The following is a 12,184-nucleotide window of genomic DNA, read 5'->3' as shown; positions in this document are numbered from 1 at the left end:
TTCTTTTTCTCTTTTCCCCCTCTGCCTCCCCCTGCCCCCCCAAAAAAGATATACATCTGAAAATATTTCATTGTTACTTTGTAGCAGTTTAGTCTATGCCTCTTCAGATTCCAATGGTTTTCTGATTGTAGCAGCTCAAATGGTCTAAAGACATAGAGCAGATTCTGCTCGTTATCATTTATGGTGGGGAAAAACGTGGTCCCTCCAGGTCCTGTGGTGTTTGCATCCTGTCATCCATATATTCCATGCGGTTGCTTATTCTTACAACCCCCCCCAAGGATGTATGCGTTTTAGCTTCCCCCTCATAGTTGTTGTGTTTCAAAGAAATAAACATAATGCTATGATCCTACGTCCATTCCTGAAAATAGAAATTTCTGGAAACGTGCCAGATGAGTATAGGACACCCACACAGCACAGTATGAATCTCTTAAAACACCACATGCATGTGTGCGTGTACACGCACATAATCACACCCCAAACTTACCGTTATTGTTGTCTTTGTTCAGATTGATTTATTCTGTAAGGAGATGCTTCCTCTTTCAGTGCTGTGCTTTAAGAAAATGCTCTGAGAATATATATTCTCTACTGTCCTAAAGGAGTTGGGAGCTGCTTTTGTGTGGTGACTTTTATTTCTCTAAAATGAGTGCAAAAGAGATGTGAAAAAGGCTGATCATCAATTCTGTGTTTTAGTCCTGCTTTGCTAGCCACGTAAACTGATATATAAGACCCTCTTTATCAGATCTGGGGAGAAATATAACTAGATTTTTTATTTTTTTTTAATTGTCTCTTTTCTTTGTGCCACTTTCAAATTCTGACAGTGTTTTTCATATCTGATCCTTTGTGGAGAAAAAAAGAAGAGTTCAGCACTAATACATTGACACAACAGTGATATGCCTTTTTGGGACTTTAGTCACTGGGACAAACACATTAGATGTAAGATATAAATATCCATTTTTAGTTGTTGTTAAATTACTGCAACCTTACTATTATGCTGCTGATTACTGTTTAAAAGATTTCTGCATATATAGGTTCTAGGGTTGCAGGGTAGAAATATGTGGTTCCTTCGTATAAAGCAAGCTTATAATAATGGCCTAGATCTCTTTAAAGTAAATGGGTAATTATTAGCATAATTGAAAAGAGGGAGTGAGGTGTATACTGGTGACCTTTGAAACTGGTGCAGAGTTATATATTTGAACAAGAGAAAAAGGAAGAGAGTAAGTCAGACTCGGTAAGTCTTGAGAGATTGCATTTTACTTGGTGAGTCTGGAAATGTTTCTGATCCCCTGGGTCTGGGTGGGCTTCCAGGCTGAGGGCAACTGCATGTAAGGGTGACATATGGGCATGTTGTCCCTTTCACCGACTCACCAATTTAGGTGCTGTGGGAAGCGGTATCCTAGGGTGAGGGCAGATGAGCACCAGGAAGATTAGCTGTCGCTAGAAGCAGATAACAACTCTATTTCAGTGAATGGGAGCACTGTGGTATATGACCTCTCTGCCAAGAAGCGTGAGGTACAAAGTGAATTAGAAGAAAATGGAAAAAAAAAAAAAAACACTACAGAAAAAAAAAACTTTTGCTAATTTCTGTTCTAAATTAACTGCAACAGCTCAGTAACATGACTGTAGGTGTCATCAGGGAAATTCTATGAAATCATCTTCAGTATATGCAATGATGGGTGAAGGAAACGAAGGAAGAATAGAACAAAAAATATATAAGCAAATATGTAGAATAGAATGGACCTAGCATAAATGCAAATATAAAATATGGCAATGTCATAATGCTGCTGTAAATTCATTTGGATAACACTGTCTGAAAAATCACCAACCCAGAGCAGGAGCTACTGTGGGGTATTTTTAATACCCCAAAAACAACCAAAACAAAGCAAAGTCAACAACCTAAATAAATATAAAAGTTCCTTCCTCCCTTCCTCCCTCCCTTCCTCCCTTCCTCCCTTCCTCCCTCCCTTGCTCCCTCCTCCCTCCCTTCCTCCCTTCCTCCCTCCCTCCCTCCCTCCCTCCCTCCCTCCCTTCCTTCCTTCCTTCCTTCCTTCCTTCCTTCCTTCCTTCCTTCCTTCCTTCCTTCCTTCCTTTCTCCCTCCCTCCCTCCCTCCCTCCCTCCCTCCCTTCCTCCCTTCCTTCCTTCCTTCCTTCCTTCCTTCCTTCCTTCCTTCCTTCCTTCCTTCCTTCCTTCCTCCCTTCCTCCCTTCCTCCCTTCCTCCCTTCCTCCCTTCCTCCCTTCCTCCCTTCCTCCCTTCCTCCCTTCCTCCCTTCCTCCCTTCCTCCCTTCCTCCCTTCCTCCCTTCCTCCCTTCCTCCCTTCCTCCCTTCCTCCCTTCCTCCCTTCCTCCCTTCCTTCCTTCCTTCCTTCCTTCCTTCCTTCCTTCCTTCTTCCCTCCTCCCGTGGAATTCATTGACACATGCTACAATTGAGACAAAGGACTGGGCAGAGAAAAGAAACAATGTAGGATTTTTAGATACAATTTTAAATACTTTTCTTTAAAAAGGTAAATGATTATTTCTGATTTTTGTTTTGCTTAGTCAAAAATGCTATACCAGTTAATGACTGTGATAAAAACTCTAGTCTTTTTAAAGTTTAATAGTAAGAACTTACTAACAGTGAAAAAATCTAAGCATTTATCTTATTTTAAAATTGATGTTTTAGAGAAGTAGAATTGCAGAATAATGACATAACTCAGCCTGATAGATCCTGTGGTTTCTGAATGACCCATAAAGTGAGAAAATAACCAGTTCAGGACATAAAAAGTGTTAAAATGACATGTTGCTTCAACACTTTTTTTGGCCACAAACCTGTTATTTCCACAGTTTCTATGTCAGATGTTTGTCTCTAACTAAATAAATTTTATTGATTATGTTTCTCCTAGAACCCTGCATTAGTTTACCTAGCTATAAGAGTTACAAATGAACACTCACAGCTTCAGGAATAGCTGGCTTCATTCAGGTTAAATTTGTGAATAGTAAACATAATTCAATCTGATCATCAACAGAAAAGTTTTGAAACTATTCTCATTCTAATTTTTAGATGGATTTGCTACAAAGACAGAAGCATTAGAGTTTCTTTTAAATAAGTGCTCAAGTGCTACCTGAGATGCCTAGGACTCAGGAAACAGAAACAGTAGTGAGAAACATACACAGCCAACTGCAGTTTAATAATAATCTGGAAAGAGTGTGCTGGCTATCTTCATAGAGCATCACAGATTGAAATTTGTACAGAAACTATTAGGATCATCTACTTTTCTAGTGAAACTTTTTATGTCCCTTCAGTCATGAATGGGATGTGTAACAATTGCCACTGTTTTCAAATACAATACAAATGTAAAAAGTGCATAATTTCTCTGCTTTTCAACTTGTGGTAAAAACTTTCATTTGGATTTTTTTTTTTGAACTTTGCTATCTGTATTTAATATATTCATTTGCACTTTATTGACAGAGCTCAGGGTAATACAATTAATTAATGGAAAGATTATGGAGGTCTGTGTTCGGAGAATTTAGTGTGTAAGAAGTGCTCAAAATCAGTTGCTAGCACTTCTGAAGGCCAAGGTATGTATACACATATGAACTGAAGAGTCTAACTTTTGATGTTTCTTTTCAAAGGAGAGCAGTTTGTATGTAGATTCCACTCTCTTTGACTGTAAGACAAATTAAAATAGAAGTAGAATTTGAAATCCTTGATTACATAACATTTTAATTGTTTTCAAATGAAAGACGCACACACCTATTAACAATAAAATGCACAACCCTGTCTCTTTGTTCTCCATCTGGCATAGAATGTTTCTCTAACCTGGTGAAAGAAGCTTTATAAAAAGTGTAGAGAATTGATTTCTTGATTGCAACAAACTTTCCAAGTCAACAGCTTCTAATGATCAGGGAGTTGAACACCAATCAAAAGTCAAAGTAGCATGCTTAGATTCCAGTGACAACCTCTAAGCAGTCTGCTACCTGCAGCAAGGAAATCCTTCAGAGTTATTTGCCTTAGACGCTTCTCCATCAATTATCCATCCATGCCTTATGACCCTCCAGTCACAGACTCTGAATTAACACATTGTCTTATAAGTCCTAACTCTAGACACTATAGTGTGATAAAATACCTTGGTCTCTAGTAATGACTTAGGGAGTGCTCAGACATTCATCATGCAAATATTAAATATAAATAAACAGGTGGTGAAGATTCCAAAGAAAGACTGTCTGAAAGGAATACTGAAAAAATGCTGAAAAACAGCAGGTGTGGACATACTTTCATCCTCAAGTGTGGTTGCCCAAAGCTCACTTCTAGGTTTTGGGACACACTGTAACATATGACCATTCATTTTTAGAAAGGTGGGATTAGTAAATACTTTGCTTCATTAAACAAAAATTGCAAAGGCAAATAAGACTGAATGAATTTTAGAGACTGCAGAAGAAGTTCATATAAGTAATTCCTTGAGGAATCGTTTCAAGCTATACTCTTCTTGTTGTTCTTGTATTTTTTTTTTTTTAATTATTAGTATTTTTCCCTCCACTGTTTCTCAGATATTACAGTTTTTCCATATCCACTTTTTTACATAATTAATCTTAATGCAGATTCAGTAACCATGCTGGCAAACCCTGCAGATGTTCTTTCAAGGACATCTTTATCCATTGGGAGAGAATTAAATTCCATTGTACCCATCTCCTATCTCAAAAGCTATTTGAATTTTTGGTTGTTAAGTGTATTGATCTGCATATGATCATAGTTAGCCTGCTGCAGGTCTCATATGCCTGACAAATCTGGTGGCCTTCTACAACACGGTTGCAGCATTGATGGAGAGGGGAAGAGAAACTGACATAATCTACCTGGACTTGTGCAAAGCATTTGACACTGTCCACAATGATAGTGTTGTCGCGAAATTGGAGGGACATGGATTTGATGGATGGACCTCTCAGTGGGCAAGGAATTACCTGGATAGTTGCACTCAAAGAGTTACGGTCAACAACTCAAAGTCCAATTGAAGATCATTAATGAAAGATGTTACCCAGGGGTCAGTACTGGGACCGGCACTGTTTAATATCTTTTTCGGTGACATGGACAGTGGGGTTGAGTGCAGCCTCAGCAGGTTTGGTGATGACGCCAAGATGTGTGGTGTGGTTGACACACTGGGGGAAAGGAATGCCATCCAGAGGGACCTGGACAGGCTTAAGAGGTGGGCCTGTGAGAACCTCATGAAGTTCAACAAGGCCAGTGCAAGGTCCTGCATCTGGACTGAGGCAATCCCCAGCACAAATACAGGCTGGGTGGAGAATGGATTGAGAGCAGCCCTGAGGAGAAGGACCTGGGGTTGTAGGTTGACGAGCAGCTCAACATGAGCCAGCAATGTGTGCTTGCAGCCCAGAAAGCCAAGTGTATCCCAAGCATGCATCAAAAGCAGCATGGCCAGTCGGGCAAGGGAGCTGATTCTCCCCCTCTGCTCTCATTAGACACCGTCTGAAGCACTGTGTTCAGCTCTGGGTCCCCCAGCACAAGGAAGACGTCGACCTATTAGAATAAGTCCAAAGGAGGGACATGAGGATGATCAAAGGGCTGGAGCACCTCTCCTATGAAGACAAGCCGAGGGAGTTGGGATTGTTCAGCCTGGAAAGGAAAAGCCTCTCGGAAGACCTTAAAGTGGCCTTCTAATACCTAAAGGGGGCCTACAATAAAGCTAGGGAGGGAGTCCCTTTGTCAGGGAGTTTGGTGATAGGACAAGGAGTGATGGTTTAAAACTAATATATATATATATATTACATATAGAGTAGATTTATGTTAGAGATTAAGAAGAAATTACTGTGAGGGTGGTAAGGCACCTATGCAGGTTTCCCAGGGAAGCTGTGGATGCCCCATCCGTGGAAGTGTTCAAGGCCAGGCTGGATGGGCCTTTGATCAACCTGATTTAGTGGGAGGTGTCCCTGTCCATGCCAGTGGGGTTTGAATCAGGTGAACTTTAAGATTCTTTCCAACTGAAAGAATTCTGTGATTCTATGACTCTATATGGATCCACAAGCACGATATGAAACACAATCCAAAAGTGGTAATTGTATGCCACATACTACGTGTGGCACGTACTGTCCAGGAAGCCTGTAAGAGCATGGCACAATGCAGCCCATCACACCTATGTGCAGCTGCCACCTTTTAACAAGATAATCACAGAATCACAGAATAGTTGAGGTTGGAAGGGACCTCTAGACATCATCCAGTCCAACCCCTGCCAAGCAGGGTCACCTAGAGCATGTTGTACAGGATCATATCCAGGTGGGTTTTGAACATCTCCGGAGAAGGAGACTCCACAGCTTCTCTGGGCAGCCCATTCCAGTACTCTGTCACGTCATAGTAAGGAAGTGTTTTCTCATATTCGGCTGGAATTTCCCGTGTTTCAGTTTGTGCCTGTTGCCTCTTGTCTTGTCAACAGACACCATTGAGAAGAGTCTGGCCCTGTTCTCTTGACACTCTCCCTCCAGATATTTATACACATTGATAAGATCCACTCTCAGCTGTCTCTTCTCCAAGCTAAACAGGTCCAGCTCTCTTGTATGACAGATGTTGCAGCTCCCTTATCATCTTAGCAGCCCTCTGCTGAAATCACTCCAGTAGCTAGATGTCCCTCTTGTAATGGGGAGCCCAGAACTGGACAAAATACTCCAGGTATGGAGTATGGCTGGTGGTTCAACAGTGTTCAAGAAAATCAGGCAAAAAGGACATTCATCTGATTGATATTGCCTTTCTATGAACCAGCAAGAGCATGGGTAGTTTTGCATTGGCAACTGTCATGGTGTGTATGACTCTGACTTCTTAGTACAAGGGTTAAACATGCCCTTGACTTTCCTAGCTTTCCCTCTGAAATCATGGACAAGAGTACTTAAGCACAACACTGATAAATTAATGATGCATGGGATTTGATTTGTTTTGGGAGAGTATTTTGAGCTCTGTAACTTTTAAAATTTTAGGTATTTATTTCCTACACTTCTTTTTTTCCTCCAGATTCCTCCATCCTCCTGTAACAACTACTGTTATTATGCTTCCATCTCACTGCAACAGGACCTTTCAAATGCGTCATCAATGGGTCCATCCAGAAGATCTGTGATTTTTCTGAACTCTAAGCTACATAGAAGTACAAATTATTCCTACTCTGGTCCTCTTTAAGAGCTGTCACTGTGAGAGAACTGTCATGAAAAATTTGAACTGAATGCTTGATTTTAAGCACAGAAAAGATGCTGAAGATCTTTTTGCCTGAAACCTTCCTCTGTGCTTGAAAGATGTGTATGCAACTGGGAGATGAAAAGATGGGCTTTAAGGAGACCTGGAGAAGCTTAAGATACTCTGTGTAAAACATAACACAGAAATATTAAAAGCGATAAGGGAAGAGACATGAAAAGGGTTACAATGCCTGACTGAATAAATTAGGTGGAAAAATCTGAGATGTGGACTGAACACTAGTGGGAGAAGGATTAGTTGCTTTTTGATGAAGGAACATGCCCAACTAATTGTAGTCAAGATAAGGAATGATGAAGGCAAACGTCAGGTGGATGTTAGGGTCTGTGGAACACAAACCCTCAAAACTTAGGAGCTAATGGAAAAAGAGGTAAGCTTTTTTGCCAGCTAATCAGAGCTCCTGAGGTTTGGACATACTGTACATACAATGTGCAAGTACTTAGGACACGTACAGTAGAGCATTACTTGCTGGTGGCTTCTAGCCAATATCTGAGAAACCTGCATGTGCTTCTCTGGTTGTAAAGTGTGGGGAAAACTTCTCAGTGTCTTTACTAAGTTCATCTGTAGTCTGTTGTCTAGTTCAAATATTAGATGGGCTTTCTCACCTGTGCCAATCACAAACCTTTCTGTATTTGCTGCCTGGATAGTTTAGCGTAACTTGGTGATTCTATACTAAGCAGAAATACAGATTCTGCTGGGAATATCCTACTTGTTATGAAACCTGTTCAGCAATATAAAAATGCATGGCATATTCTCTACATTGAAGGAAGCTTTTTTTTTTTTATATATATATATATATGAGTGAAAGGATCATTAGGTCTCTGCAGGATTTTACCTAAGAATCTTCCATTAAGCAGGCACGCTTACGAATGTCTGTGACACATTTTGGTTCCACTGCTTGCTGATGCACTGCTTACCATGTTTCTTTGCCTGCAAACTGATTGAGATAATGGCAATTATGCCATTCATTTGGCTGTATCCTGTGAACCTAAATATACTGCCAATTTTCTTTCAGCCTTTTCTCTAATGGAAGAGATACAAGTAAAAGTGCAATACCTTAAATGACATGTCTCTCTGTGCTGACTGTGGATTTTTAAGTGTGTACTTAGTCAAGATATGGCTGCACTTGTCTATTTTTATTATTTAGAGGAACAAAATACTAAATCGAAGTTTGTATTTTCCTTCTTATGCTCCATGGTCGGCCTTTTTAAGCAACTGGCCATGTTTTGACAAATAATGTTTCTTCTCTACTTCATGTTATTTCCCTGCGTAGGTTTTTACTCCCCAGTCTTTTGGAATTTTGCCATCCATGCCTGTCGGCTAGAGTGGAACTCCTAAACTACCAAGCATTTAGTTGTTAATGGCTTTTACACAATTTGTTAATGACCATGAAAGGCAAAAAAACACCTTACCCTGTAGTAATGCCTTGCAGTGGGGGGTGGGGTGGGGAGTAGGGGTTGGGGAGTATGTGAATAATTGTGAATAATCTGGCCTCTGTAGCTGTCTGATGCTTTTGTAGTCTACTGTACATTGTTATTTATTTAGCAAGTACGCCTAACCAAGAATGCAAATCCAGCTATACTTAATTATAATAGTTCTATCTAGCCCAGTAACCTGTCTCCAGCAATGGTTTTTAGCAGATATTTTTGGGAAAAGCATAATAGCAACATGAACTTTAGGTTGACAGGTTTAGCTGGATATTTGTGTTTAAAAATTCTAGACATATTTTTTTCTTCCAATTGTTTTTGAATCCTAAAAATGTTGGTATGCCTATACTATGACAATAAGTTTCACAACTTAATTGCATTAACGTGAAAAAAGTATTTCCTTGGCTCATCTTGGTGATGTCATTGAAGGCCCATAGATTGCAAACCACACACAAAAAAATGGAATTATAGTTTTCAGTAATATTATTTTGTTCCATTCATGAATCTGTATATTGCTGTCACATCTCCCCTCAGTTTTCTCTCTTTCCTGTTTATTTAAACCTTCTTTTCATTAAGCCATTTTTCTTCCTCATATATTCTCCAGTTTCCCTGTAGTCAGTCAGTCTATATGTCTGACTTCTTTCTGACATGGTAGTGTCTGTGCTGCTTGCAACATGTGGTATTCTTACTGTCAATACATCAGACTTTCTCTGATGGCACAACTAACCACAAGCCCAGGTGATCTCCCACTTGCATACTTTTCATCATCTTTCAGTGCCCAAGCTCAGTTACTGGAATTGACAGTACTAAGTGGTGTTTGTTCCTTCTTATCCTTCCATTAAAATGCAGTTTGCATCCACATGCACAAGTTTTCAATCGATTAATGGTGAAGCTAAGTAAAAGAATGTCATTTTATATCCATGATAATGAATTGATACCAGTCCTTACTTTATTCCATGTGCATCAATGTAGGTTTCTTAACAAAAATATGATTTTAAGTTCCATATTTTCAGTCAGCTCCAGACATCTTTTCCCATAGATACCTGCATACATTTTTTGAATAAATGTATATGGAAATTTACTGTTAGGATAACGAGAAGAGTTTTATATGTATGTAGATACATAAAATCTATTATAAGTTTTGACGTTGTATAGCAATCAAACTCAGTAAAAATCAATTGTACTGATTTATTTACTTTTAAATGCTCATTCTTTACACAGGTTTACCTTTCAGTTCCAACTCTGCCAAAACTTTCAGTTTCATTTGAGTTCCTAATAAGAAAATATATAGCTTTCTCCTCTTATTCTAGTTTTCATTCACCAAAATAAAGTTCCGAAGTGACTCTACTTTTGAGGAATTAAGCAATGATTGAGTCTCTGTCACTCCTGCTCCTGTTATTTGAGATACAGTGCGCATGCGAATGCTGGCTCTCCTGTTTAAAAATGACCCTTCACCATAAGAGGACTGTCAGTAAGGCAGCCATCAGTTCTGTTCCACAGCTACTGGAGCTGGCAAATCTCCTACAGTGTTAGAAGCACATCACAAGGATAAATACATAGGAGAAGAGAAAACAAAGAAAAGATGCAAAAACAAAACAAAACAAACAAAAACAACCAAAAACTAAAACTAAAACTAAAACAAAGGAAGCGCACAGTAGAGGCAACAACATTTTCAAAAGTATGATTTTTCAGAACACCCTCATCACTAAATAACAATAGCTGGTCAGTGGCCAACAATTATATTTTACGTAGATTCTGCATGGTCTTCACTGGCCTTCTTCAAGATACATAGAATAAGCTGCACGTTAAATTTTTGAGTGGAAATTTTAGAATGGAGGCAACATTTTATTCTACTTCTTGAATTTTATCCCCTCTGTAGCTGTGAAATTAATCTACACTTATTCTGTGACACATTTTAAGCTTGGCCACAATGCTACTCAGAAGGCTCCTTTAAGGGAAACTTTCCTCACTTTATGTCCAGATCAGGTGGTTTTGGTTTTTTTTTTCCTTTTCTTTCTTTTTATTACAATGTGTTCTGATATGCATTGCATTTGCCAAAGCATCACCTTCTACTCCACAGGAAAGGGGCAAGCAAAATACTTAAAACTCTAAAGCTAATTTGTAATTATGCCACAGTCCCTTTATATAGTCCTGATAGTGGAAATGTCTTATATTTTAAATAAAAATGAGGCCTGGATTTTCTCATATTTCTGTGGCTGCTCATGAAGCTGATTTAGGTTGTGAGATTTCTTTTCCCAGCCCACCCCTTTGCTACCAACCAATGTCTCCACATTTTCTGATGCTGGTGCATTGCACACTCTTAAAAGATGGGAATAGGGACCACATACTGGGTCTTCAAATGTCAAGATGAAGATAATGAATCTCAGTACATTTTCACACAGTGGAACTGAGAATTATCAGTTTCTTTCTGTCTCTGAAGCTCTAACTTCCCTCCTGACAAAAAATAAAATAAATTTAAAAAATGAAGTTCCCTTTCCAATATCATCAGTGTGTTTTATGAAGCAAACTAAGATAAGTGCAAATGCATAGTGAAGTCATGCATAGTTTCATGTGTTGAAGATAATATTAGTAAAGCATATTTCCTGCATTCTTTTTTCTTTCAAATGCCTTTTGTAATAGTGCCTTGTGGGCTCTGAGGCTCCAGGTTGCTTGTTGAATACTATACTTATACCTTCACGGAGTGGTGATATTTTAAGAAGGTGCTTTAAATTCTCTGTATTTTATTCCACTTCTCTCTACTGTTTATTTATTTTTAGCTGTGTAAATCGAACTATTATCTAAGCATCTTGCTCCACCCTAGCCAATCTTGGTTTAAAAATTTGTAAGAGATTTGTGAACAGCAATCCATTAAAAGCTACAGCATTCTTGTAGGGTATATACATATTGATAGATTTCATTATAATGTGGTGTTTTTTTTCTTAGTTTTATTTATTTATTTTTAATCTGGATTCAGAAATTGGACCAGTAAAAGTGCATCAATTACCTTAAGAATAATGCATTTTCCTATACTAGGTTTGAAAAGAGCTTATAAAGGGATACTGATGCATATAGTATCTTGATTGCTTATACAAACACAACCTCATAGCCTTTAATAGTAAATTACATGTCATGTCTGAAAAATTGTCATTCAGTAGTTAACCTGAGATCAGCTGAAGAGCCAAGGATGTAATATAGGTGACCTCACTTGCAGTCCCTTGCTGTGCTGTCATCTATAGATTATGTTGATTGACCTGAGTCATCTTTTCCTTCCTCTTACTTCCTCTATGGTTTGAGGAAGAAATTTTTCCTACAATCTGGAAATATTGCCATGATGTGATCAGATCTTTCTCAAACTGAAAAAAATCTGAGAAACAAATTAGCAAATAACAAATTTAATCTAAGTCCAGAGAACCAATCCAAGTATGTCCTAAAATGTGCATGTTTGCTGAAAAGCATATAGCTTTTTTATAATACAAGATCTTTTAATCTTGGCAAAATTTAGCACTGTTTCATGTCTTAGATAATCTTTCTAAGTTATTCTT

This window comes from Anser brachyrhynchus, assembly GCF_964034855.1.
Source record: "Anser brachyrhynchus genome assembly, chromosome: Z".
Lineage (NCBI taxonomy): Eukaryota > Metazoa > Chordata > Aves > Anseriformes > Anatidae > Anser > Anser brachyrhynchus.
Note: the sequence above shows the minus strand (reverse complement) of the source record.